The sequence below is a fragment of the Rhinatrema bivittatum genome, chromosome 1 (assembly GCF_901001135.1).
Source record: "Rhinatrema bivittatum chromosome 1, aRhiBiv1.1, whole genome shotgun sequence".
Lineage (NCBI taxonomy): Eukaryota > Metazoa > Chordata > Amphibia > Gymnophiona > Rhinatrematidae > Rhinatrema > Rhinatrema bivittatum.
In genome coordinates, this window is record NC_042615.1 from 274,767,660 (window position 1) to 274,792,706 (window position 25,047).

At 43.4% G+C, this 25,047-nt stretch overlaps 1 long non-coding RNA gene across 1 annotated transcript in view; it reads left to right on the forward strand.

The window, feature by feature from the left end:
• Positions 1 to 1,561: 1,561 nt before the first annotated feature.
• LOC115087581 overlaps positions 1,562 to 25,047 on the forward strand; it is a 60,474-nt gene continuing 36,988 nt past the window's right edge. Inside the window, exons 1-2 of the long non-coding RNA XR_003855546.1 lie at positions 1,562 to 1,626; positions 7,103 to 7,384. This is a non-coding gene — a long non-coding RNA (uncharacterized LOC115087581). The remainder of the gene's footprint in view (positions 1,627 to 7,102; positions 7,385 to 25,047) is intronic.

The window sequence follows — 25,047 nt, forward strand, 5'->3', positions numbered from 1 at the left end:
CTTTGCCTGATACTTTGCCACCTAAGCAATGTGTTAATTCAAGTATGAGTTTGTCTTGGAGCTCTGTTAGACCTAAGGTCTTAGAGAACCACATTTCCAGCATGCTGGCCAGTTCTTGCTCTAGTATAGATTCTGGGATTCCTTCCACTCTTATATATTCCTTCTGGACCTGTTCTCTAAATCATCAATCTGTTTCTCCTGATCCTTCACCTCCCCCTCTAGGTCTTCTATTTTTTATCTGAAGAATTTTATATCCTCCTCCATAGCACCAAACTTACCCTCTATGAGTGCCAGTTGTTCTCTAACCTGGACATCTGGTTGAATATTTGTTCAGACTTACTAGCTAGGATGGCAACAACATCTGTGGTTAGCTCTGTGACCGCCACCTCCTCCAGCGTGCATGGCGTGGCTGTTTCCTTTGTGGCAGTCATCTTTGCCTTAGCAGGCCATGTTCTTTCTTTATCTTTTTTTTACCAGTTTCTAAGGGATTTCCCTGTATGTTTGTCCATAAGAGTTTTAGAGACCCTTAGGATGCGATTTTTAGCAAACAATCAGCAAAATCGAGCAAGTTTTTTTTAATCTGTTGGGGGTTGGCATCCAGAGCTGCAGAAACACAATCATCCTGGCTCACTGCATCACAAGGCCCTTGAAATATCTTCCTTTAAAGCAGCTTGCTGCTTCTACATAACTACTACTACCCTCCACTGCAAACCCTTCTCCTCTTCCTCTGCCTGGGACACAAGAAGTAGAAAGGTCCCATCCTAAATGAGCAGTTTAAAAAAAAAATATATATATATATAATTTTTTTTTTTACCAAATGTCTGTTGCAGCAACCCTGTAAAACCACCACATTGTTCACCTTTTTTTTTCCCAAGCAAAGGGGAGAGAGCATAGAGGGGAAGAGGGATACCACACATAAAGCTCTTAAATAAGATAAATAGATCCATTTATTTAACAGATCATTTTTGTTGCTTCTTACGTGTTGGTACAATAGATGTTTATTCTTTATCCGTACAATAGATTTATTTGGTTGGTGGGGGGGTTGGTTGGGATTATGGGGAAAGAATTAATTTACAAAATGCCTCGTCCTCTTTCTGCAGACTGGCACAATATATTCTTTGAACAGATTCATTCCTCCAATTGCTGGGTACCCAATGAAAGTGACCTTCAGCACAGAAAATCAAAATCCTTTCTGCCTTGCTCACAGTTCATTGTCACGCTAGATATACCTGTCTTTTTCTTTGCCTTCACTTTTACACAAACAAATGCCTGCAGTCGGCCTGCTTTCCTCTTCAGACTAATTACCTCGGCTACCTTGTTCCATCTGACCCCTCAGGGGAGTCTGAACAACTGCCAGGTTGGTATTATTTTTTGAAATTTAAACAATCATCTAGCTCACGCTGCTGCTAAGATCCTGCTTTTTTCCTCCCTCCAACTCAACCTTCAGTAATTAATACCCCTGGGCCACTTATTGGCAAAACCCTTGGCCTCTGAGCTGGGGCTGCTTCAGACCCACTAATTACAATATAAGAAGCTAATCTGAGGGGCTCTCTGATTGACAGGTACACCTATTCGCATAATTGACTATTGCTGAGTGCACCTGGTGAGGGAGACTCTCCAGGGAAGGTAGGAGAAGGAAGGAGGGAGGGGATGAGGCGGAGGAGGAGGAAAGGATTTTCTATTCATTCATCTTGAGACTCCCAACACAATATTTTGTTTTAAATTATTTTGCTGCTTTATTAAACTAGAATTAGAGTGGAAAGCAAGGCAGAGGTACCAATCCCATCCTGGAGATGGCTGATCTGTTTCAAAACTTCTCTTTTGAAAACAGGCAAACACAAGAAGTTACAGCTTCCATGATGACATAGCTTGAACAAAGATGTACTATATGGTAACGTCCATGCAGACCAGTAAAGCTAGTAAAGTTATAGCCCGGCACATTACTGTGGCATTTTTGCAGACATTATAGTTTTAGTCTAAAACAATAGATTCAAATTATACTATAAGAACTATTTTAAGTTGCTTCTGCTAATTATAATATACATTCAGAGTTTAAACACCTCAGAGGCTGGTGGCACCTCTCATCTTTATCATGTGGACCCTTGTCCTCTAGGGCTTATACCGTACCTTAATAAATCCTTTAGTCTATAAGCTGCCACCAGTCTCTGTGATTTAAATGTTTCATGTTATATCAGTTATGCGATGCCTTATAATCACAATGTTCCTTGTAAGCCAATACTATATAATCACAATGTCCCTTGTAAACTGATCCAATGTGCAAACAGTTATTGGTATATAAAACCCACCAAATAAATAAATAAATACATAGATACTATAGACTAGCATGGCTACTACTCTGTCATGTATGCAGCAAGGGGTGCTCAAGTTGTATGGAATGTTCAGATTTTGTGCTCGACCCTCTCCTGGTTCTTGTTCCTGTCTTTTTATCTTCTCTGGCTGGGCAGCTCCCTCATAGGTGGGTGCTGGTATAGATTATAAAACTTGGTTAATATATGGTGGCTCTATATAATGTTCTGGTTTTAAGAGAAGGATCCTGTTGCTCTGCATGGGTACAAGCAGTGTGCAGTTCTTGACTGGTGGTGAGTCCAGCACAATCAGCCAGCTTTGTGCAAGTGGAATGACATTACTGGTCTCTTGCATCTCAGAGAAGAACACCTGAGGGAATTCATCCATGAGTGGAGGAGAAGCCTAGTGATTAGTGCAGTGGGCTGTAAACCATGAGACCAAGGTTTGAGTCCCACTGTCACTCTTTGTCATGTTGGGCACATCAGTTCACCCTCCATTGTCTCAGGTGCAAACTTACAGGGTCATTTATCAAATGGTGTTATTGCATGTGTGAAGGTGTTTTTGCATGCGAAAAACACCTTAATGCATGTGATAAGCACCATGGTGCAATGCAAATTTTTTAAAAGGAAAGTAGTTGGGAGTGGGATTTCTGCAAAAGTGGGATGGCTTCACACTTTGCGAGCCATAAATCACAATAGCGCTGAAAATAATTACACCATTTTCAATTGTGTTACGCTGTGTGATATCATGCATTATGCCTACAACCCAGTTTGCAATTTTTTCTCAAATTCCATTTTGGGCATTTTTAGGCTGGGGAAGGGCCTGAGATATGTGTGTGTGTGGGGGGGGGGGGGAGAGAGAGAGGGAGAGCCTCTGGGGGTGGCACCCTAGTAAGCAGCTATTTATACTACTACAGGAGGTCTACCTAGTAACTCGAGGTGAGGTTTAGGTAGTAGTGTAGGAGGTTAGGAGCCCCTTTTACATGCAGAATGAAATGTACGAACAGAACAGTGCACTCTTGGGAAGATTTGAGGTCCTCCGGAGTGAGGAAACTCATACCACCATGAGATTTGTACAGTGTTCTCTCAACTTAGCTTGATGTTACCCAGATAGAGAGTCCATCAAGCTAGGCTGAGAGAACATTGTACAAATCCCATGGTTGTGTGAGTTTCCTCACTCCGAAGGACATCACATCCTCACAAGAGGGTACTGTTCTGTAGGTACGTCTCACTCTGCATGTAAAAGTGTCCCCTAACCCCTACCCTACTACCTACTCAGTACAATTCCTTCCCAAATCTTTCTCCCATTTTTTGCTATATTTTGGCCTTCTACTTTCTGCCCTTTAGCCCTTTACTCAATTTTCTGGTAGTCAAGATAGTCCATAGAAGAATACACCTCTTTCAACTTTCCATAATTGAAGAAAATACAAAACCTGAAAATATGAAAAATAGTCTCCCATCTTTTAGCAGAAATGTATCTTTTACATCTTGAAAAAAAAGTAATCGTCCCCTGCAGAACCATCCCAATATTTTTAGTCCCTTTACTCAACAGGATTTAAGCACTTTAGAAAGAATCCCAGGTAGGAAAGTCAGATTCCCTACCATTAGATTTAACAGTCAGGATTCTTTAACAAAACATATTTTCTTGTTATATACATCCTAAATTTTTAGAGTATGAGACACAAATGGGTTGTCACCCCCAATGAAATTCTGACAAATCCCATATGCCCAAGTTACCCCGGAGCAGCTGATTTGTTCATTGGTAACACGTATGTAACCAAGTATGCCTGTCCTGCATGGGTGGGGCCATGAAATAATGTGTAAGCTCTTCAGGGTAGGAACCCTGGCTAACTCTTCTTTGCTGCTCTTTCCCCAAGGTGTGGATACTTTTGGTTGAGGGGAAAGGTTTACTTTCAGGGCCCAGTGCAGGGGCAACTTCCTCCTTGTTGAAATTTACCTGGGAGAGGGGTAATCTCTTCACTGTGTGCTATGTGCCAAAACACCGCCGCTGAACGACCTCCTGCACTCGATCTCCTGCCGGCGCCATTTTCCGTACGAAAACGATTCGCGGCGAGAAATCGCTCCCGGAACCCCGCTGGACTCCCAGGAAACTTTTGGCCAGCTTGGGGGGGCCTCCTGACCCCCACAAGACTTGCCAAAAGTCCAGCGGGGGTCCGGAACGACCTCCTCCGTCGAATCGTTTTTGTCTATGGTCGCCGCCATTTTGCGGCGGCCATTTTGAAAAATGGCGCCGGCTGAAGACAACACGATTCTATTGAGGGGGCCGTTCCGGACTGCCGCCGTTCTGGACCACTGCCGGATCCCCAGGTAATTTAAAGCATTTGGGGGGGGGTTCGGGAGGGTGGGGGATTTAATTTAAAGGGTCGGGGTGGGTTTTAGGGGGGTTTAGTGTGCCGGCTCACGATTTTAACGATTTTTCACGATAGTTTACACACCCAAACGGCAACAATACGATTCCCTCCCCCTCCCAGCCGAAATCGATCGTTAAGACGATCGAGGACACGATTCACATCTCTACCTAAACTCTACAAACTAACATCTACCAGAGCCCGTGCAATATCGATAGCCAGGCCGACCCTTTGGAACACAATGCCAGTTGAACTACGGCAAGAGGAATGCATCAAATCATTCAAGCGGAAGCTCAAGACCTGGCTCTTCACCAAGGCATACACCTAATTTCTCCCTCCTCTCTTCTGCCCACCCTTCCTCTCCTCTGCCCCCCTCTTCTGGTCCTCCTTCCCCTCACTTCGCCCTTCTCCTACCTTTTTCTCACCCCTTCCCTCTGCTCATCACTCCCCCCTCTCCTCCTAGCACTCCTAAATTGTTTATCTCTTAGTGTCTTCCTTTTGTACATATGTATATAATTACAAACCTAGTTGAGTATTTAATGCAATTTTCCCCTTGTTCACACCCTCATTTATTCATTTGTTAACTTGTTTTATTTGTTCAATGTAAAGTGCCATGCTTGGCGTTTGTTTGTGTTACACTGTAAACCGATGTGATATCCTGGATGAATGTCGGTATATAAAAATTTTAAATAAATAAATAAATATAAAACCTCTGAAGTAGGAAGTCCATTCCAGCAGCATCAAAGAGTGGGGCTGCACATGAATGGATCCTCCCCTAATTATTCTTCACTAACTGCACTAACTGGTACAAGGATTTACCCAGGGCTTAATAGTAACAAGAACCATAGGATCCGTCACACAAGTTTTCCCTTCCTCATTTTTCTCTCCAATTACAGGCAGCTCGCAACTGACAAGCATTAGAGTAATTTACTATTTTTGGGACTCTCAGCCCTCTTTTAACTTATCTCTGTCTTAAAAAGCAGTTATCTGCCTGTTTATCGAGTAAGAAAAGGGAAGTGATTATCCCCTTGTACAGGTCCTTGGTGAGACCTCACCTGGAGTATTGTGTTCAGTTCTGGAGACCGTATCTCCGAAGAGACAGAGACAAGATGGAGGCGGTCCAGAGAAGGGTGACCAAAAAGGTGGAAGGTCTTCATCAAATGACTTATGAGGAGAGATTGAAGAATCTAAATATGTACACCCTGGAGGAAAGGAGGAGCAGAGGTGATATGATACAGACTTTCAGATACTTGAAAGGTTTTAATGATCCAAAGACAACGACAAACCTTTTCCATAGGAAAAAAAATCAGCAGAACCAGGGGTCACGATTTGAAGCTCCAGGGAGGAAGATTCAGAACCAATGTCAGGAAGTATTTCTTCACGGAGAGGGTGGTGGATGCCTGGAATGCCCTTCCGAAGGAAGTGGTGAAGACCAGAACTGTGAAGGACTTCAAAGGGGCGTGGGATAAACACTGTGGATCCATAAAATCAAGAGGCCGTCAATAAAGAATGGGTGGCTAGCCAGAATGACGGCTACTGCCTGGAGACAATACCCTTATTCAATAAACATACACATGGTTACTGTGACTCCAACATCACTCTAAGCTACAACAGCAAGAGGAAATGTGGAAAAAAGGATTCGCACTCACAAAGCGGGGAGTAGCTGGCTTGTTACGGCGGTTACTACCCCAAACCAAATAAGCCTGATACTTCACTTTCAATGCATATCCAGCATAGCTCTCTGCTTCAACGGCAGGGGAGAAGAAAAACCGATACTTCACGCATATCCAGCATAGCTCTCTGCTTCAACAGCAGGGGAGAAGAAAAAAGGATTCGCACTCACAAAGCGGGGAGTAGCTGGCTTGTTACGGCGGTTACTACCCCAAACCAAATAAGCCTGATACTTCACTTTCAATGCATATCCTGCTTCAACGGCAGGGGAGAAGAAAAACTGATACTTCACGCATATCCAGCATGGCTCTCTGCTTCAACGGCAGGGGAGATGAAAAACTGATACTACAAGCATATCCAGCATAGCTCCCTGCTTCAACGGCAGGGGAGAAGAAAAACAACCAATAAGGGCTGAATGGCACGGTCTGGGTAAAGCAGATGGGCATGGGTGTAGCTTGCTTATTGCGGCGGTTACTTCCCCTACTTCCCCTACTACCCATAACTAATCAAGCTTGATATTTCACTTGGTTGCAGCTCCATCACTGCTCTCTACATTAATGGTGGGGGTGGAAGGGAAATAGAACCAAAGAGCTAAGAGAAACAGATAAGTATGAGAAAAAAATGTGAAGCTTGCTGGGCAGACTGGATGGGCCGTTTGGTCTTCTTCTGCCGTCATTTCTATGTTTCTATGTTTGTACAGAGTAGTTTGTACCGTTGTGGTTTTTGACAATTATGTTTGTGTGTTTCGCCCTGCAGCTCTGTTGTGTTGCATATGTGCTCCAGGCAAACAGTATGCGCTACATGCAATTACCATACTCTTAACTACAAATAGCAGGTGCCATGTGCCTGAAGGGCACCTGCTGCGGTCTCCTGGGTGCAGGTGGGTACGGAAGAGAAGAGCAGGCTGGAGGAAGACAAATGATAAGCATGGTCCTTCCATTGGGAGAGGGTGGAAGGACCAGACTAAGCCTGTGGTGGGGGAAAAAAGGAACCGCCAGAAGACATCTGGAGCCACTGGTAGAGCAGAACCCGGAGGAGGTACAGGTATTTTATACTAGTTGATATAAAACATTCTCTTGTAAATTACTGTTTTTTTTCCAAATCCACATAAAACCTAAGAATTTATTTCAGCAAGCTTTACATAATTCACCCTGGAATTGTTAATCATACAGTGTGAAAACAGTAACAATTTTGGCATAATTGCCAATAGAGTGGTGACCTTGCCAACTCTTTATCAGCATTCCAAATCTTTGGTTACTTTATTAAAAGGGCAGGGTTATTAGCTATATACATCCCCCGAATGTCATTTGTTTAGTTTAGCTATCAGTATTTAAGGCACCATTTACTTGTTTAAATGAAACATTTTTTGTAGTCCTATTTGCTTCCCAATCTTTAAAATTTATATTCAAAGCCAAAGAGGTCAATGTTGAAAGCAGTTTGTTCAACTAAGTCCTGGACAGCTGGACAAACAAACCATGGGATTTAAAATCCTTCTGGTCTGACTATCCCAGACCTAGCCATCTAGCTTTTTATCCAGCTAAAATGTTAGCTGGATAAGTCAGGGACGATATGGAGCAGGGGCATTCTGGGGGAGGGCCGGTTATATAGCTAAATTAGCTGGATAAATGCCGATTTCCTGTGTTATTCGGCTAACATAGCTGGATAACTTTAGGACAGCCAAAGAGATGCCCAAAAATTAACTGGGTAACACATTCAGCTAACTTTAATCTGCTCACCAGCAAGGTCAGACTAACCAGCCTGTTTTTCTTGGCCTCTTCTTTATTTTCACTGTTGTGACTGGAAACCACATCTGCCCATCTTCAGTCCTTTGGAACTACTCCCAATTATAAAGAAGCATTGAAAAGCTCAGGTGAGGATTGGAACTGAAGTAGAGTTTTAGGGTGGCCAACTTTTCCGTGGACCATAACTGGAAAGCCCACTAAACTTCATGTTGAGTTGGATAAATTAATCCTCTTCTATGCAACCATACATGCCTTCTAAAATGTCCAAGCAATCCTGGGAAGTAGCATCAGGCTTGGAAAGGGTCAGAGACATTACTGCTTCAAGGGCAGGGGCACAAAAACTCTCTACTACCCTCTTCTTTTTCTCCAACTCAGTACATTGCCATTCTTGTAGCATCTGAAGGGCCAAGACATCCAGTGGTCAAATTCCTCCTCTCCTGGTGGGGTGAGCTCAGCTCCTGAGAATACTCTCAACGTCTTGTATGGGTTGGTATTGTAATGGGGCTGCAGATATTTCTCTAACACCTTCCCCATGGTACCAGTGTATCAGGGGAATAGGCTGGCAGTCCCATCTGGGGCAGAACCTCTGCTACTTCCTGCAGAGTTTTTCCTTCACTTTTTAATAGGGCCTGTAATTTTTCTTGTCAACTACCAGGGGACTGGGGTAAAACATACTCCCTCCCACTGGGGTTAAGGGGAACAGACACTTTACTCCTAACAGCGAATGACTGGCCATGAGCTTAGTGGAGGTAAAATCACTGATGGCCAGCAAGACTTAGGTGGCACCCTGGGACAAAGGTTATAGCTAGATTCCAGGTGGCAGGCAATCGTTGTCAGGTCCAAGTGAGAGGTCATGATCCAGAGGATAAAACTGAGAGATATATGGATACACAGGAGACATGAATGACAAGAATGAGAAGGCAGTCTGGACAGGTTGGGCCAGAGGATAAGACTGAAAGTGGCTAGAACTTGAAGATGAGGTAAGGCTGGGCTGGAAGACAAGGCAAGGCTGGACTAGAAGACAAAACAGGAACCAGGAATGCAGAAGAAGAAACACGTACTGCAAAGGATGCAGGAGACCCATTGCTGAAGTAAAGACTAGCAGTCTGAGGAGTCCTTATATGTGGAGGCTGCATGATATCATCAGGAGGTGCCATCAAGACTTTCCCTCCACAGGCCTTTTAAGGGATTGGTTCTTGGGCACATGCACGCCTAAGAAAAGATGCCCAGTAACTGGGGTCATGGCAGTGACCTGCCGTGTTGGAGCGGTGTAGCAGCAGGGGTGAGTGAGGCAGCTCGCGGGTGTTGTCCCGATCATAAAGGCATACCTCTTCCAAAGCTGCCTCCCCTATCTTCTGAGTCTTGACTTTCTGGGGAATTTCTTGTGGAGCTCCTCTATAAGTTGGGGAGCTTGTAGGTTAGTACCTGGATCCCATGAACTTTGTTCTTCGAAGGGTATCTAGGCCTTGGCTGAATTGTGGCACCAAAGCACCTCAGACAAGCAACACACAAAGATGCCCACCAGCCCCAAGATGAAGAGAACATGACTCCATTCAAAGGCAAACGATTGCAGATGCCCGTCACCAGTGGCGGGAAGATCTGAGTTCTCTGTGTCAAAACTCTGCAGGGGTTAGGTCATCTCACATGGAAGGAGTACCAGTCCACCCTCTCCTATAACTACCTTACGAGCTTCAGTGTGTTGGTAATTAGTGGTGTCCATAGGGGCAATGGGTGGAGCAAGCGAGGCAGGGACCCCAATTCTTGCCAAGGAGATTGCAGGCTGAGCTTTGGGCAGACATTGTTTTTGGCAGAGAGAACCCCAACCAGAAATCCATAGTGTTTACCAGTCACCCTCAGGCTGGTGCTGATGGAGCCAGAGCAGGCACAGGATGTTATTATTAATCGCTTTAGGCAGAATATATAGAGAGATATGTTCCCCATGCAGGATGCCAGTCTGCATGGACTGGGGAACAGTAGACTTCATGATACATCATGATTGCTAGATCTAGGGCAACTTTTGGAATCTCATACGACTGTAATAGAGAATCATGAATAAAATTCCCTCTGGCTCCTGTGACAAGGAAGGCTTAAGCTTCAAAGTGGATATCTCTGAATGAAAGACACACAAATACAAGAAATTGGGGAGATGTGCAGGGACGGTAATACCAAATTTTGCGATAGGGTAGACTGCCAGAAAGGTGTAAAATAATATGAGGAGAGATCTAGTAAAGCTTGAGGAATGGTCTAGGATTTGACAGATAAGATTTAAAGCTGAAAAATGCAGAGTTATATAATTAAGCTGCCAAAATGCATGTGACAGATTCAGTACAAGTGGTGAAATTAGTCTAAGAATGAAAGAAGAACAGGATCTGGGGGTCATCATATCTGATGATTTTAAGGTAACCAAATAGATGGATAAAATGACTGCAAAATCCAGAAAGATACTTGGCTGCATAGGGAGAGGAATTGTCAGAACAAAAAGGGAGGTGATATTGCCCCTGTATAAGACCTTGGTGAGACTTTATTTGGAATACTAAGTGCAGTTCTGGAGACCACACCTTCAAAAAGATATAAACCAGTTGGAGTTGGTCAAGAGGGAGGATATTAAAATGGTTACTGATCTTCATTCTAAAGCAAATTGGGATAGACTTAAAGATCTAAACATATATACCATAGTGGAAAGGTGAAATAGGGAAGAGATGATAGAGACATTTAAATATCTCAATGGTTTCCAGGCACAGGAGGTGAATCTCTGTCAAAGGAAAGGAGGTTCTAGAACGAGGGATTATGAGTTGAAGGTGAAAAGGAATAGACTCTGGAATAATCTAAGGAAATATTTCTTTACAGTGAAGATGAATGCATGAAACAGCTTTCCCCTGGAAGTGATGGAGAAAAAGAAGACATGGGATACAAAACAGGGAATCTCTGAGGGAGTGATAGTTGGAAATTTTAAGCTGAATTAATTGATGTGGATAGGCAGATTAGATAGGCTATACAGTTTTTTTCTGCTGTCACATTTCTATGTTTCTATTTTTCTTAAATTTTTCTTAAAAATTTACAAGCATACTTTTTAAAATCTGCAACCCCCAATCATCCTTTATGCATACATTGTGCCATACCATATTTTCAATATCATCCACAGTAGTCTAAAAGGCTTCATATTAAGTCTTTACATATTTTTCATTGTATTTTAACATATAAATTAGCTCTTCATTTTCTTCCATTTTCGGTGCTATGCATGAACTCTTTCTCCTATATCATCTATAACTTTTCTAAATCTTTCCACTTCTGGATTAAGTTGCCATTTTGCAATTCTCTTAATAACTCTTTTAAATCAACTAATGTTACTTTGTCTGAGTCTGTTCCTCCATCTCAGAATCACTCTTAGCCCTTGACTGTCCGTATATAAAATATGCTTGTAGGGCTGGCCAGATAGTTCAGTGTCAGTGTTATGCATTTCTATGTGGAGGGACCTGGGTTTGATTCCCAGCTTAAGTCTTATGCTCCCTAAGTTGGTCAGGGCTGGGGACGCTGCAGAGGCCGAGAGGAGGGGAGGAAGTCATAGTCACCATGCAGTATTGATACACATTGGTCAGATGATTCTGGAAAGAGCTCTGGTGCATGGCTCCTGGCTGAGGATTGTCATTTTCCAGGGAGAGAAAAGCCCAATGGAAACTCAAACGTTCAAGAATGACCTGTCACGCACAATAGTTAAGCCCAACCCTCATACTCCAGGGCTAGGAGGGTTGTGGAGGCCCCATCAGTTACTTACTGGCAAACAACAGACTAAGTACATATTAGAGAATAAAAGTCACTGTACAGCCGACTTTCATCTCAAGGAAGAGGTCTCACGTTTCTTGCATCTCTATGCTGACCACTCTAGATCCACTGACACCAGAGAGTAGCCAGTCTAGAAATGAAGTCCAGTTTGCTGTCAATAATATTAGCATCAACCACCAATCACTCTTAGGGAACTCTTCGATGTGTAGTGATGTATGGTAGCTACATATGTAATAACCACTATGTGATTATCCCTTTCTATATCATACCATCTTTATTCTTAAAGAAACTTTTTTAATGTTTTTAATTTAAATCTTGAATTTAATTTTTCACTCTCCCTGACGGTCAACCTGACTCCCATACATCATACGCGCTTCTGAAATTCAATACTTATCTTCTTCTGTATTGTGGGTCAATGCCCACCCAATTACTGGTAACTTTCTATAGGAGTCAGAGCCACCTGCCCAACATCAGCCATGTTTCAACATCAATTGTCTGCATCAGGGACTGCGGAGAGCACTACATAAAATATCCATTGTCTGTATCAGGCCAGGGACTCTGGAAAGCAATGTCCATATTCTGATAATCTTTTGCACGTGATGGCTTCCCAATGTCAATAATATTAGAACAGTACACGAGCAGATGGAAGAACTAAAACATGTGGAGAGATATGAAGTAACAGGTAGTCCATAAGGGATATAATTACCACACCAGAGTCATTGGCACTAGGGGTGGGATTCTTGGAAAATGTCATGCCTGTTTCATTTTTGTTCTGAGGTAGACCATTTTGGGTTCATCCCCGGATCATAGTTTTTAATTTTGGTGTGTTTCATTTTTAAAAAAAAAAATTATACAAAAATCTAAGCCCCACCCACCAGTGGACTCCCTACTCCCCTCTTAACCCCTCCAGTTCTTACCACAAATAACTAGTGATCTTGGAAGTATTTTCCTGCTACCAGGCTGCCCTCATTCAAAACAGTGCCAGCCTCCCTTTGCCCCTAACTTGAGACAGGGGCTGTCAGTTCTATTGGGCAACCCCTGTCACATGGTAGGGGCAATGGACAGGCCACACCATTTTTCAAAATGGCACTGGCCACCCTTTGATCCACCATGTGTCAGGGGCTATCCAAAGGCACCGGGAGAATGGGTGGAAAAGGCCGTTCCTGGACTTTGACCTGAAATCTGCACATGAGTATATACTTGTACAAGCCCAGGCCTGTGACTCCTCTTTGGATCCTTGTCTTTCTTTGGCTCTTCAACACAAAATGACAGCGTCCACTGGAGTCGCCCCGGAGTTAATTAACTCTGGCAAATTCACCACAGTGGATGATAGCATTTTGATGTATGGCATTTTGATGTATGCTGTCATTTGGCGTTGAAGATCCCTGATGTTCAAGCCCTCAAAGCTGGTACCCACCCTCCAGGTCAGGTTGCAGGGTCAGGCCTGTGCTCAGGATCCAGCCTAGGCCAAGGCCCTGGCATCAGGACCCAGCATTTGGATAGGGTTGCAGCATCAGGTCTGGGTCCGAGCCAAGGTTTCAGCATTCGGACCTACCTCTGGGTCAGGTCGTAGCATCAGGCCCCAACTTCCAGATTGGATCACAGTTTCAGGCCTGGGCTCAGGCCGAGGTTCTGGCATTGGGACCCGGCCTCTGGGTTAAGTTGTGACATTCGGCTTCGGTCCAGGCAGAGGTCCCAGTATCAGGACCCAGTCTCCAAGCTGGGCCATGGCATCAGGCCAGGGTCTGTGCTTCAGCCTAGGCTGAAGCCTCGGCCTTGAGTAGGCTGAGGCCGTGGTAATCTACAGTGGCTTTGGCTATGCAAGTCTGAGGTTTTGGCCTAGTCCTTGCCGGCAGATCCCCACCGGACCAGGTAAGTGGGAACCAGGAGGGATCCTGGCCCTGCCATTTTTCTAGGAGGATGGGAGGGAGGTTTCATTTTTAGTATTTAGCTGTTTTGGTTTTTTTAAATTGATTGCTTGAATCGTTTTTTGCACACAAATGAGATGAATCAAGCAATCCACAAACTGAAGTTCATGGGAAAAAAGCCTCCCAAAAATGAACCGAATAACAAAAATGAAATTTTTTCACCTGCACATCACTAGTATGTGGGTTGGATTTTCAAATCTAGCATGTCATTTTCCATGGCAATGCGCAGTGGCATTTTATACCTACAAGTTTCAAAGCAAACGTTTGCATGCACTTCCACTTTGAAAATTGGTATAAAGTCCATTTGTAAAAAGTATCTGTGGACTTTGTCCCAATGCAGCATGAAAATTGCTCCCATCTCTCTCTCTCTCACTCTCTGTCTCTCCAGCATGATGCTGGAGGCACAGCAATGCTGCAGCTCTTTCAGCTCCCAACTCATCCTTGGGAGCTTCCTGCTTACCATTCAACTGCTGGAACCTGCTCCTGTTGACTGTGCCAACTGCTGCGAAGAACATCCTGCAGCCCCCCTTGTGCCGTGTGCATTTTCCCGCCCTGCACACCAGTGACATCATCAGGGTTCTGGCATAAGGGGTTCAGCACGATGCCCCTTTGTGCACCCCTTCGTGCCCCCTTCTGCACCATCTGCATTTACTGAACATATCCTTTTCCATGTTTTCAAGATTTTGCCTACCGGCTATTGTAAGTTATATTTTGGTATTGTTCTGCATTTTCTGTTTCACTCAATTGTCCTCTTTTTGCATATATTGATATTTTTCCCCTGTTCATAATGCAAATCCCAACTATTATTAGTAATGGAAGATATGGTGATTTAAATAGATATCACTATAAACCTCATTCACTTCTTAAGTCATCACTGATTACTATCACATCTACTTTTAAAATAACCACTTTAGGTCCCAAGATGACGGCGTGAACAGATGCGCTGAAAGTCGCTCCTCCAACATTTTCCTTTTACCTCTGAAAGATGCCTCCAAAGAGGAAGGGAAAACTTCAGGCCTACCCCCCGGATACAGCTTTACCTTCTGGTCAGAGAGCAATTACTTCATATGCGTCTGGCTCGGCAGAAGAAAGGGGTAGACTAGTCCCTGCTGTGGCGACCGGTGAGGGAGCACCAGAGCTGCCTGGGGAGATCACCCTAAGTCCCCCGGATTATCGTCCACCACCGATTCCAGTGACTTCCGCATCTCCCCATGGACCTGTGCAGATCGATGACATCACCCCCACGATGGAATGGGGGGGGGGGCGGAGGGGAGGTTTGATTCTGTTTCCGCAGCTTTCCTCTAGCCTCCTGGAGACAGCGTTGCAAGCGGAGACTGTGGAGCCTGCGCTACTCTTAACACTGGTGAGGCCGCATGAGGAGCAAGAAAGAATTGCTGCCATATCTGTGGTGGGAATTTCTGGAGCGGCTGGCTTTGTTACTAGGGGTGAGTTATTTCAACCACCTCCTAAACCAGCTGTAATAACATTAGAAGCATTGTGGGATCTTGTAGCAAGTTTTGGGGCTTCGGTTAAAGACTGTCAAAACAAAATAGAGACTTTGACCTCAAATGTACAGTCCCTCAATGTAAACTGGGGTGACCAAATTTTGGACCTCAGGAAGCGTTTGGAGTCTTTGGAGCAAGTCATATCTCAAGCTCAGGCTTGCCACTTTAAAATGATGAAAGACTTTGGAAATTGCTTCTGTAGACTGGAATTTTTGGAAAATTATTCCAAACATGTAAATTTACGTTTTTTAAGTTTCCTAGAGTGCTGGGTGAGGATATCCACAGCACTCTAAAAGAAATTTTCTTTGAAAATTTAAAGTTTGAATCAGATAAAATTCCCTTAGTAAATAAGTTATTTTTTTCTTTCTAATGCTGGTATAAAATCTAAAGAGAGCCACCAAACCTTAGCCAATTTGACACAATTTTTGGAAGACTCAACTGCTGAGATCATTGAAAGATCAACCTTTCTTGTATCTTTTGTGGCACAACATGATTTAAATGAGATAATGAGGAGATATTTTACAAATATTCCTCATAACTTTTATGGTCAAGTAGTACATATTAGAGATGTGATTCAGCCAAACCTTTCGGTTCAGCCTTCGTTATCGGCCCGCTGCGGGAAATTTCATTTCCTGTGGTTTGGGCCGATTTATTTTCAGCTGTCCTGAACCGAAAAAAACCAAACCACCCCAACCCTTCAGATTTAATTAATTACAAACCCCCACCCTCCTGACCCCCCCCCCCTCAAAACTTACCAAAAGTCCCTTGTGTTCTAGCAGGGGTCCCGGGAGCAATCTTTCACTCTCGGGCCGTCAGCTCCCAGTAAACAAAATGGTGCCAGTGGCCCTTTGCCCTTACCATGTGACAGGGGCTATCGGTACCTTTGGCCAGCCTCTGTCACATGGTAGGAGCAAAGGATGGCCGGCGCCATCTTAAAAAATGGCGCGGGCCTTTCTGAACACTTTATTGCCAAATCTTCCCATAATTGAAGGGTCCAACATTGAACATTTAGTCACCAAATGGAACTCCTCAGTTTCGGATTCCCTAAACACTATTGCTCCAAGAAAACTATATACTATTAGTTCTATACCTAAAGCTGCCTGGTACTCAACCACCTTATATAGAATGAAAACCAAGTTACGATGCCTTGAAAGACACTGGCACAAGCACCCATCACTAGAACAAAAAAATGTTTACTTTATTCATCTAAAAAAATACAAAAAAGAAAATCGTTCAGACTAAAAAATGTTGCTGCGCTAACAAAATCCAGATGAATAACGGCAATCCAAACATTCTGTTTAGTATTGTAAAATCTGTAACCTCACCCAAAACTGCTGCTTGCAATGACATTTCAAATGTTTATTGCAATAATTTTGCCCAATACTTCCAAAATAAAATCACCAAAATATCTTCTGAATTCTCCCATCTTCCAATTCCCACAAGCTACCTACTTCCATTGACATGCTTCTGGCCTGCTTTCTCTGAAATAGATTCCACAACTGTATCACGTTTACTCACCAAACAGAAAGATTCAAATTCTCCTTACAAACCGTGTCCAGGTCAACTAATCAAAGATTTTTGAGAACACATTTTGCCATTCATTGCACAACTAGTTAATGTATCTCTTAATACAGGAATTTTTCCAAAAATCTTAAAACAAACATCGATTCTTCCGGTTCTAAAAAAGAAAAATACCAACAACTTCACTGACTTCTCTAACTTTTGTCCAATAGCATCATTAATTACCTTAGCAAAAGTCATAGAACCTATAGTTCTCTGTCAACTAACAGAATACATTAACGATAATAACATCCTCCACCCAAACTAACATGGCTTTCGTAAAGGGCACAGCATCGAAACTTTACTTCTTTCATCTTTTGATTCCATCATCCAAGGCTTTGATGAAAATACAGACTACATCATAGTCTTTCTTGATATTTCAGTGGCCTTCAACACTCTAGATCATGATATTCTCTTTACCAACTTACAATTCATAGGTATTAAGGATACAGTACTTCAATAGTTCACTTTATTCATCTCCAACTGCCTCAGCAGGTTAATTTTGGTATATATTCCTCTGACTGGTACACCACAATTCTGGAGTCCCACAGGGCTCCTTTTTGTCTGCTAAGCTATTTAATATTAATTTGCTTCCTCTCTGCCATATCTTAACTGGACTAGGCATAGACTTTAAAATATATATAGAAGACATACAACTTCTCATACCCTACACTATATCTTGGTCTCACACATTCTCTTTAATCACACTATACTTAGAGACCATCAAAACCTGGCTAACACACAATCATCTAAAATCGAATGCTGATAAAACAGAAATGCTTCACTTATCAACTGTTCCTCACTCCTCTTGCTGTCTACCCCCATGCCTCAGATTTGATTAAAACTTCTACTATACCCTGTTGATTTCAGAACTGTTTTCCAAGCCCTTATAATTTCAGGACTAGACTACTGTAACTCATTGTACATAGGCCTTCCAGATACATCAATTCGACCGCTACAAAAAATTCAAAATGCTGCAGCCCATCTTCTCACAAATATCAAAATCAGAGAACACATTACCCCAGTTCTCCTTGATCTCCACTGGCTCCCAATTCGACAACATATCCACTATAAAATACTGACATTAATCTTCAACTTAATCCATAACTCTGCTGCCATCTGGCTATGCACCTCCTTACGCTTATACCAACCGCCGCGCCAACTACGGTCAGCTGATAAAAACCTCCTTCAGATTCCCAACAGTTAAAATAGCCAGGCTTGATCTAACAAGAAAACAAGCTTTCTCAGTAGCAGGTCCATCTCTTTGGAACTCTATTCCAGTAACTTTAAGACTACTGACCAACCCCCAAAGAATTCAGAAAAAAAATAAAAACCTATCTTTGGTCCTTTACATTCAATACATCATGCACCAATTAACTTTTTCTGCTTATGTTATGTATTTTTTTAATGTATACTAAGTCTTATGTTATAGTTACTTTGCTTTTAATTTTATCTTGACATTTTTAATTATGTATGTTTACTTTGTAAACTGCCTAGATCTTAGCTTGTATAAGGGGTATACAAAAGATTTTAAATAAATAAAAAATAAATAAATAAAATAGTAATCTATTTATTTATTTTTAATCACTTATATTTGCCAGTCCAGAAACTATTATTCTTATCTAATTACAACATGAGTTATGTACAATATAATTCATTAAGCATTAGTGAGAGCTAGCAAATGCTTATATCTCTCTCTATATACGTATGTATGTATGTGTGTGTGTGTATATATATATATATGAAAGGCCCCGCATTTCATTAACGCACTAGGCCCCGCTTCAGCCTAGAGACGGCACTGATGCTCTGATGGCTATGATTAGAACTAATTGATAGCCACAACCTAACAGATGGAGGTTTTAGAGAGAATTGTCTATGTACCATGATGTTTAAACAGAAGTTGAAGCAAACTAGTAATTTCTTCTGCTAAGTTATCAGGGGGCTCTAAGGCCCATTAAGAGTCCCTGCTGGTGATTATCTGATGCAAGCAGAGAACTTAAAGGAGACAATGTAATGCTCTACAAATTCTCCCTCTGAGACCAGCTGCCTCTGATGTTCAACACATTAGTAATTAACACTTGCTCAAGCTCGCTAATACACATTTAAATGTCTTATGCCTACATCTTTTAAGGTTTATTGTAGCTTATTCCTTCTTATTAAGAATGAAAGGGATGACTCTCTTGAGAGATCAACTGCCTCTGTTTTGCAGGCACATACAAAAAAATCCTTTGGCTTTTAGAAACAGATCACTATTATTAATAACTTAAAAAAAAATTATATCTATATTGAGAAAGTGGAGATTACTTAAAACCATTAACAGGAACAGTGATTAGGTATTAGGTAGTCTAAAAATAAACTATAATAATTAGTCAACAAACTGATGTATGATTATACAATACACTGGAGCTCTGATAAATGAATTTATTTTATACAGCTGTTATGGTTGTGAACCCTTGGGTGATCACTGAGGGATTGCCCCCATTGACTCTCATCTCTGGTAGGGGGACCGGCAGGACCTTCACCTATACCAGCCCTCGTTCCCTGCAGGTTGAGCCCTTGGGTGCCGGGGCCGGCAGGACTTAAGTGCGGGTGCCTTGTTGAAGACAATGAAGCTGAGGATGAATACAGAGTCAGAGGTCCAGGTCAGGGCTGGCAGCGAAAGTGCGGAATGGAGTCCAATCCGAAAGTCTGGGGCAGACAAGCAAGAACGAAGTACCAGGCCAAGGGTTGAGACAGGCAGCAGGCAAGCAGAGACGAGAGGACAAGCTGAGGTCAAACCAGGAGATCAAGCCGAGGACTGGGTTACAGGAATAGAGGATCAAGGAGAAGGCCGGAGGCAGGGACGAAGGCACGGTCAGGAAGGCAGGAACTGGAATACAGGACTGGTCACAGAATCACAAGGACTGGCACAGGAGCAGGAACGAGACCAGGAACAGGATCAAGGCAGGAACAGGAAAAAGAGACATCTGGAACAGCAACTAGCACTCTGAAGAGATGACCTGTTGCAAAGGCAAGGAGCTGGAGACTGCTGTGGGGTTTAAATACCCCTGTAGCATGACATCATCTCCCGGGGCCGGGATGAGGTTTCCCGCCGTGGCCCCTTTAAAAGGCGGAGTCTCCCGTGTGCACGCACCTAGGAGGAGCCCTGCCGGCTGAAGGAAGACGACGTTTGCGGCCACATGGAAGGCCGCGGTTGGCCTGCTGCAGAGCGGGGCATGCTGCACCAGACTGCGGCAGTGGCCGGCGACGAAAAAGGTAGGGGGGACCGGCCAAGGCCTGCCGCGGCCAGGAGCCGCAACAACTGCAGTTTGGGATGTTCTGTTTTCTTCAAGTGCATTTCATTGACGAGTAACTCCTGTTCCAGTCTCAGATACAAGGGCACAGCTGGGAGCTGAGGGGCCCTCATACAACCCATGGGGCTCCTGAGTGAGAAGACTTGCTTCAGTGCCCTTAGAGCTCTGACCATTTTGTTATCTCCAGTGAAAAAAAAACAAACAAACAATACAGCTACCACAAGTTGGGGTTGTTCCAAAATAAAGCATTTACTTAGGTACTTGTGAATGGTAATGATTTGACACAATATAGATTGTAGATCTTCTTCGGGTGACATCTGTAGCAGAAACCAAGATTCAAATGGTCACATCTACAGTTTATCAATCAGCAGCAGGGACTTCCTCTGACTCCCAGATCCCCCTATCAGGGATCTCTTCAGGGGCACCCTAGCTTTGGAACTCCCTCCTTTGATACCTAAATCAAGGTGATGATTTCTCCTTCTCCTCTTAAAAATGCAGGACAGCTTCCAAGCATCAGAATAAGATTGTTTCTCACTCCAGTGAGTCTCTTCTAGGGATGTGAATAGAAAAAAAAATTCAGTTTGGTTTATTCATTCAGTTTGTTTGGCTCAGTGATTCATTTTGTTTATTTAAGAGCCAAAAAAAGATTCTTTCTTTTTTGTCATTCGTTTCCCATTAAAGTCTGCGGGGGAAGCAATGCATAGTACTTTTTGCTCTGGTTTCTTTCCCAGCTTAGAGAAACTTGCAAGCAGAAATAAGAAGCAGAAAGGAAGAACACTCCAAGACATCAGAGGGGACAAAGGCACTCCAAGGTAAAGTAGCCCAAAAAGGGGCATTAATACCCCAAGGTATTATAAGAGTAGTAAAGCAGCACCAATAGTGGTAAGAACACCCCAAGGCTGCAGAGGAAGAGCAAAAGACACCAAGAACAGTGGGAGGAAGCTCTAAAGAACCAAAAGAGCAGCAAAGCAGCACCAACAGTGGCATAAATAGCCCAAGTCATGCCAAGATCGTGAGGGAGGGAAGTAACCCAAACAGAGGCATGGGAGAGGGGATAAAGCAGCACCAGCAGTAGCTCGTAATCCAGAGTAATCATTTCCCCAATGTATCATAACGGCAAGAACACCAGAAGGCATTGTGAGAGAGGCAAATCATCATAAACAATGGCAGAATGAACTCTGGAGGTTCTGACATAGATTCCCTATGGCATCAATGGTGGGGTGAAGAGAGTACTGAGGTTGGGATGGATGGGACAGAGAATGCGGGGGTTTGACTGGAATGGGCAGAGAGTGCTGGGCAGAGAGTGCTGGGGTCATGAGAGTACTGGGGTTGGACTGGGTCAGAGAACAGGAGAAGCGTGCTGGGAGAGGACTTTTTTTTTAACCGTAATTTTTATAGGGCAATTCCAGTTGTTTTGGCCCCCCTGCAAACTGTTGATATTTGACATCAGTAACATGAGATGGAATTTTTCTCAAGCATTTTGTTTTCCTGTTCTAGACTCATCCAGGACTTCAGTGGCATACTTGCCATCTTGCTTGCTCAGCATATAAATGGCCATAAGTACATAAGATAAGATATACCATGCTGGGCCAGGCCAGGGTCCATTGAGCCTAGCATCCTGTCTCCATAAGTGATCAGTCTAGGTCATAAGTACTCAGCACTCCAGCGGATCCCGAAAATAGACCTATTCATTGCTGGGTGCAAGAGAATGCTGGGGTTGGGCTGGGCCGGGGAGAATGATGGGGTCAGGCTAAAGAGGGCAGAGAGTGCAGGAGTGAAAAGAGTGCTGGAGTTGGGCTGGGGGGAGAATGCTGGGGTCAGGCTGAAGGTGGCAGGGAGTACAGGGGTGAGAGAGGATTGCCTACCACCATGGACTGTTAAAAGAATTGTCCTAGAACATGATACACTAGAGCAAGCGGGGCTGGAGTTTCATGACGATGCATTCCAGTTTTAGGGCAAAGGAGCAGAAGTGGTGATGGCCTCTATCATACTATAGTAGGGTACAAGGTGCTATTTGGTTTGTACCCAGAACCTGGACAGGCTGGTGACAAACTCCACCACACCTGTGTCATGTCTAACCAATCCTGACATCCAGGCCATCGAGTAAGAGAAACATAAATTAGAAGTAGAGATAAAAACACTGCAAAGCATGAAAAAGGAACAATATAGCAGGAATACTGGCATTAAATCCCAAAGCATAGGTACAGAGCAAAGCAGAAAGACAGTGGCATCAACAACCCAAGGCACAGAGTGAGGGGATGTAATAGTAAGCAGAGTGGCAGCCATCCACACCCCAAGATATCATGGTAGGAGCAAAGGGCACTATCAGCAGCGGCAAGAACACCTCAAGGCTCCACTTGAGGTAAAATTAAAGTGGCATAAATTCCCCAAGCAACAAAGAGAGATACAACAAGTGTACACATTGGAATGGCATGGCAAGACCGATAGAAAGTACCATAAGGGAATTTGAAAAGAACATTGAAGACAGCAGAAGCAGAGGCAAAACATCTAAAGGAACAAGAGAGACACAAACCAGCAGGAGCACTGGCATTGATACCCAAGACCATAGGTGCAGAGCAACACATCAAGAAGAGTGGCATCAACACCCCATGCACAGTTAGTTGGGGGGGGGAGGGGGAGGCAGTCAAAAAGAGGCAAGAACAACCCAAGGCACCAAAAGAGGAACAAATGGCTATAACATGAAGAATGGTGGCATGACACATAAGGAGGGCAAAGGGCACTAACAACATTCACCAAATGAGGGGCAGTGGAATTAGCAAGCCAAGGCAAGCCAAGACAGTGAGGCAGCAAAGTAGCTCAAGAATACTACAAGGCACTGAGACAATTCACAGGAAATTGGGAGAACCTTCTGGAGAAAGGAGAGCCTGTTCTGTACTGATGGCCTTCACCTTAAGCAGGATGGAACCAGGCTGCTGTAAAATTATTTTTATTGTACCTTGTTATGATGTATATCAATATTATGAGAAATGAGCTAAACTAAAAATAAAAAAATAAAAAAATGAAATAGGGAAGCTTCGCACCATTAGCCTCTATTTTTTCCTGTTTCATCCACTGGGAGTATTTTGCATTTTTAGATCCTCCCCAGATTTTGGCCATTTCCCCTATTTTGGGATTGGTCAGTGCCCCCCTTAGCATGCTCAAAATGCGATTGTAGGTTTTCTTTGGTTGGACTTCAATTCTGTTTGGAGAGAAGTGGAGTTTTCTGGTGGATCCCTGTAGGCCTCACAGCCTGAACCAGTGGGATTTTTCAAGCACAGAAGCCCTGCTAGAGCCTTGTGGAAAAAGAGAAGAGAGTTTTGACCTTTTAAGAGAATTGGCTATTTTTTCTGACTAGCTCCCAGCTCAGAAGGGCAAAACCTCCCTGAATGAAGAGACTGGATTTTGGTTCCTGAACTTTTTGCCCAGTTAAAGCAGAGTCATCAGAGTCAGGTACTTCATTGCCCTTCACCCAGTAAAAGTGGGGTGTATAGAGTCCCAGGAGTAAGAACTGTTCCAGGAGAGTTTGTTTCTTTGAGAGGAAGGGAAATATTTTTCCACCACCATCTCCCTGCCTATTTCTGGAGAAGTGAATTTTTCTTTCCTGTCACTGGGAAGGAAGTTTGGACTTTGAATTCTGATCCAGAAACTAAACATGGATAGAGAAACTATAGCACTTGGTGTTAGTCTTCTATTTATGATAATGATTTTTGCATGGATTCTATTTTTTAAGTTACATTAAAATTTTGTTTTAATACCACCCCAAGTCTCTACCTGCATTCTTGCAACCTGAGAATCAGCCAGCTGAAATTGCAGAGATTTACAAGTGTGAGTACTGTGGAAGAGAGTAGAGAAAGACTGTACCATGCACCCACCCCCAAGAACCTAAGGCCTTGGACGCTTATCCTCCTCCCCACTGGTTGGATCCCAGCTTTCCAGGTGCTGCCTACTGCAAAGAAGTCATGTGAAGAGTGAAAGGTCTGGAACAGTGAATATGGCCACAGGACTGTGTTGCCTTAAACCAAGAAGGGGTTACATAAATGTAAACCCTGGGATGGTTGTACTCAGATAATAGTATCAGAGGCCATTTTGCAAATACAGATTCAGGTGGTAAAATGCCCCATAATATTAAAAAGTCCCAAACTTCAGAGTTCCCTGAGCAGGGGATGGGGGGATGGGCGGGGAGAATGCCTGTTCAATAGATCCCTGGAAACAGGAGTAGCGCCACGAGACTAGAGAAGGGCGGTTGTAGTCCTGCTTCATAAGAGTGATAGCCAAGAGAAGGTTGGAAATTACAGGCCAGTTAGCCTCACCTTGGTGGTGGGAAAATTAATGGTGATGCTCCTGAAAGAAAGGATACTGAACTATCTACCATCCATTAAGTTGCTGGACCCGAGGCAGCATGGATTCACAGAGGAAGGTCTTGTCAGACAAATCTGATTTTTTTTTTTTTTATTGTATGACTACAGAATTGGATCGAGGAAGAGCACTCAATGTCATCTACTTGGATTTCAGCAAAGCTTGTGATACCGTCCCACATAGAAGGCTTGTGAACAAAATGAGAAGTTTTGGAGTGAGCGCCAAGGTGGTGGCATGGATTACAAACTGAACATAGCATAAGAACAAACAATTCACATCCCTACCAGATAAGTTAAATCTATTCAATAGGAAGTCTAAAGTTAGCCAGATAAAACTTATCTGGCTAACTAGTGACTTTCGGGGGATATTCAGCAGCATAACAGGTGGTGGTGTAAGCAATATTAAGGATTCGGTAACCTGTCTGCTACTGTACAACTCATTTCCCCCTCTCCCACACCTATTGGAGTCGGCAGTGCTACAGACAGTTCTGTCTCTACTTCCTTCGTCCAAATATTTCAGGAAAGGGCATGTGTTTTA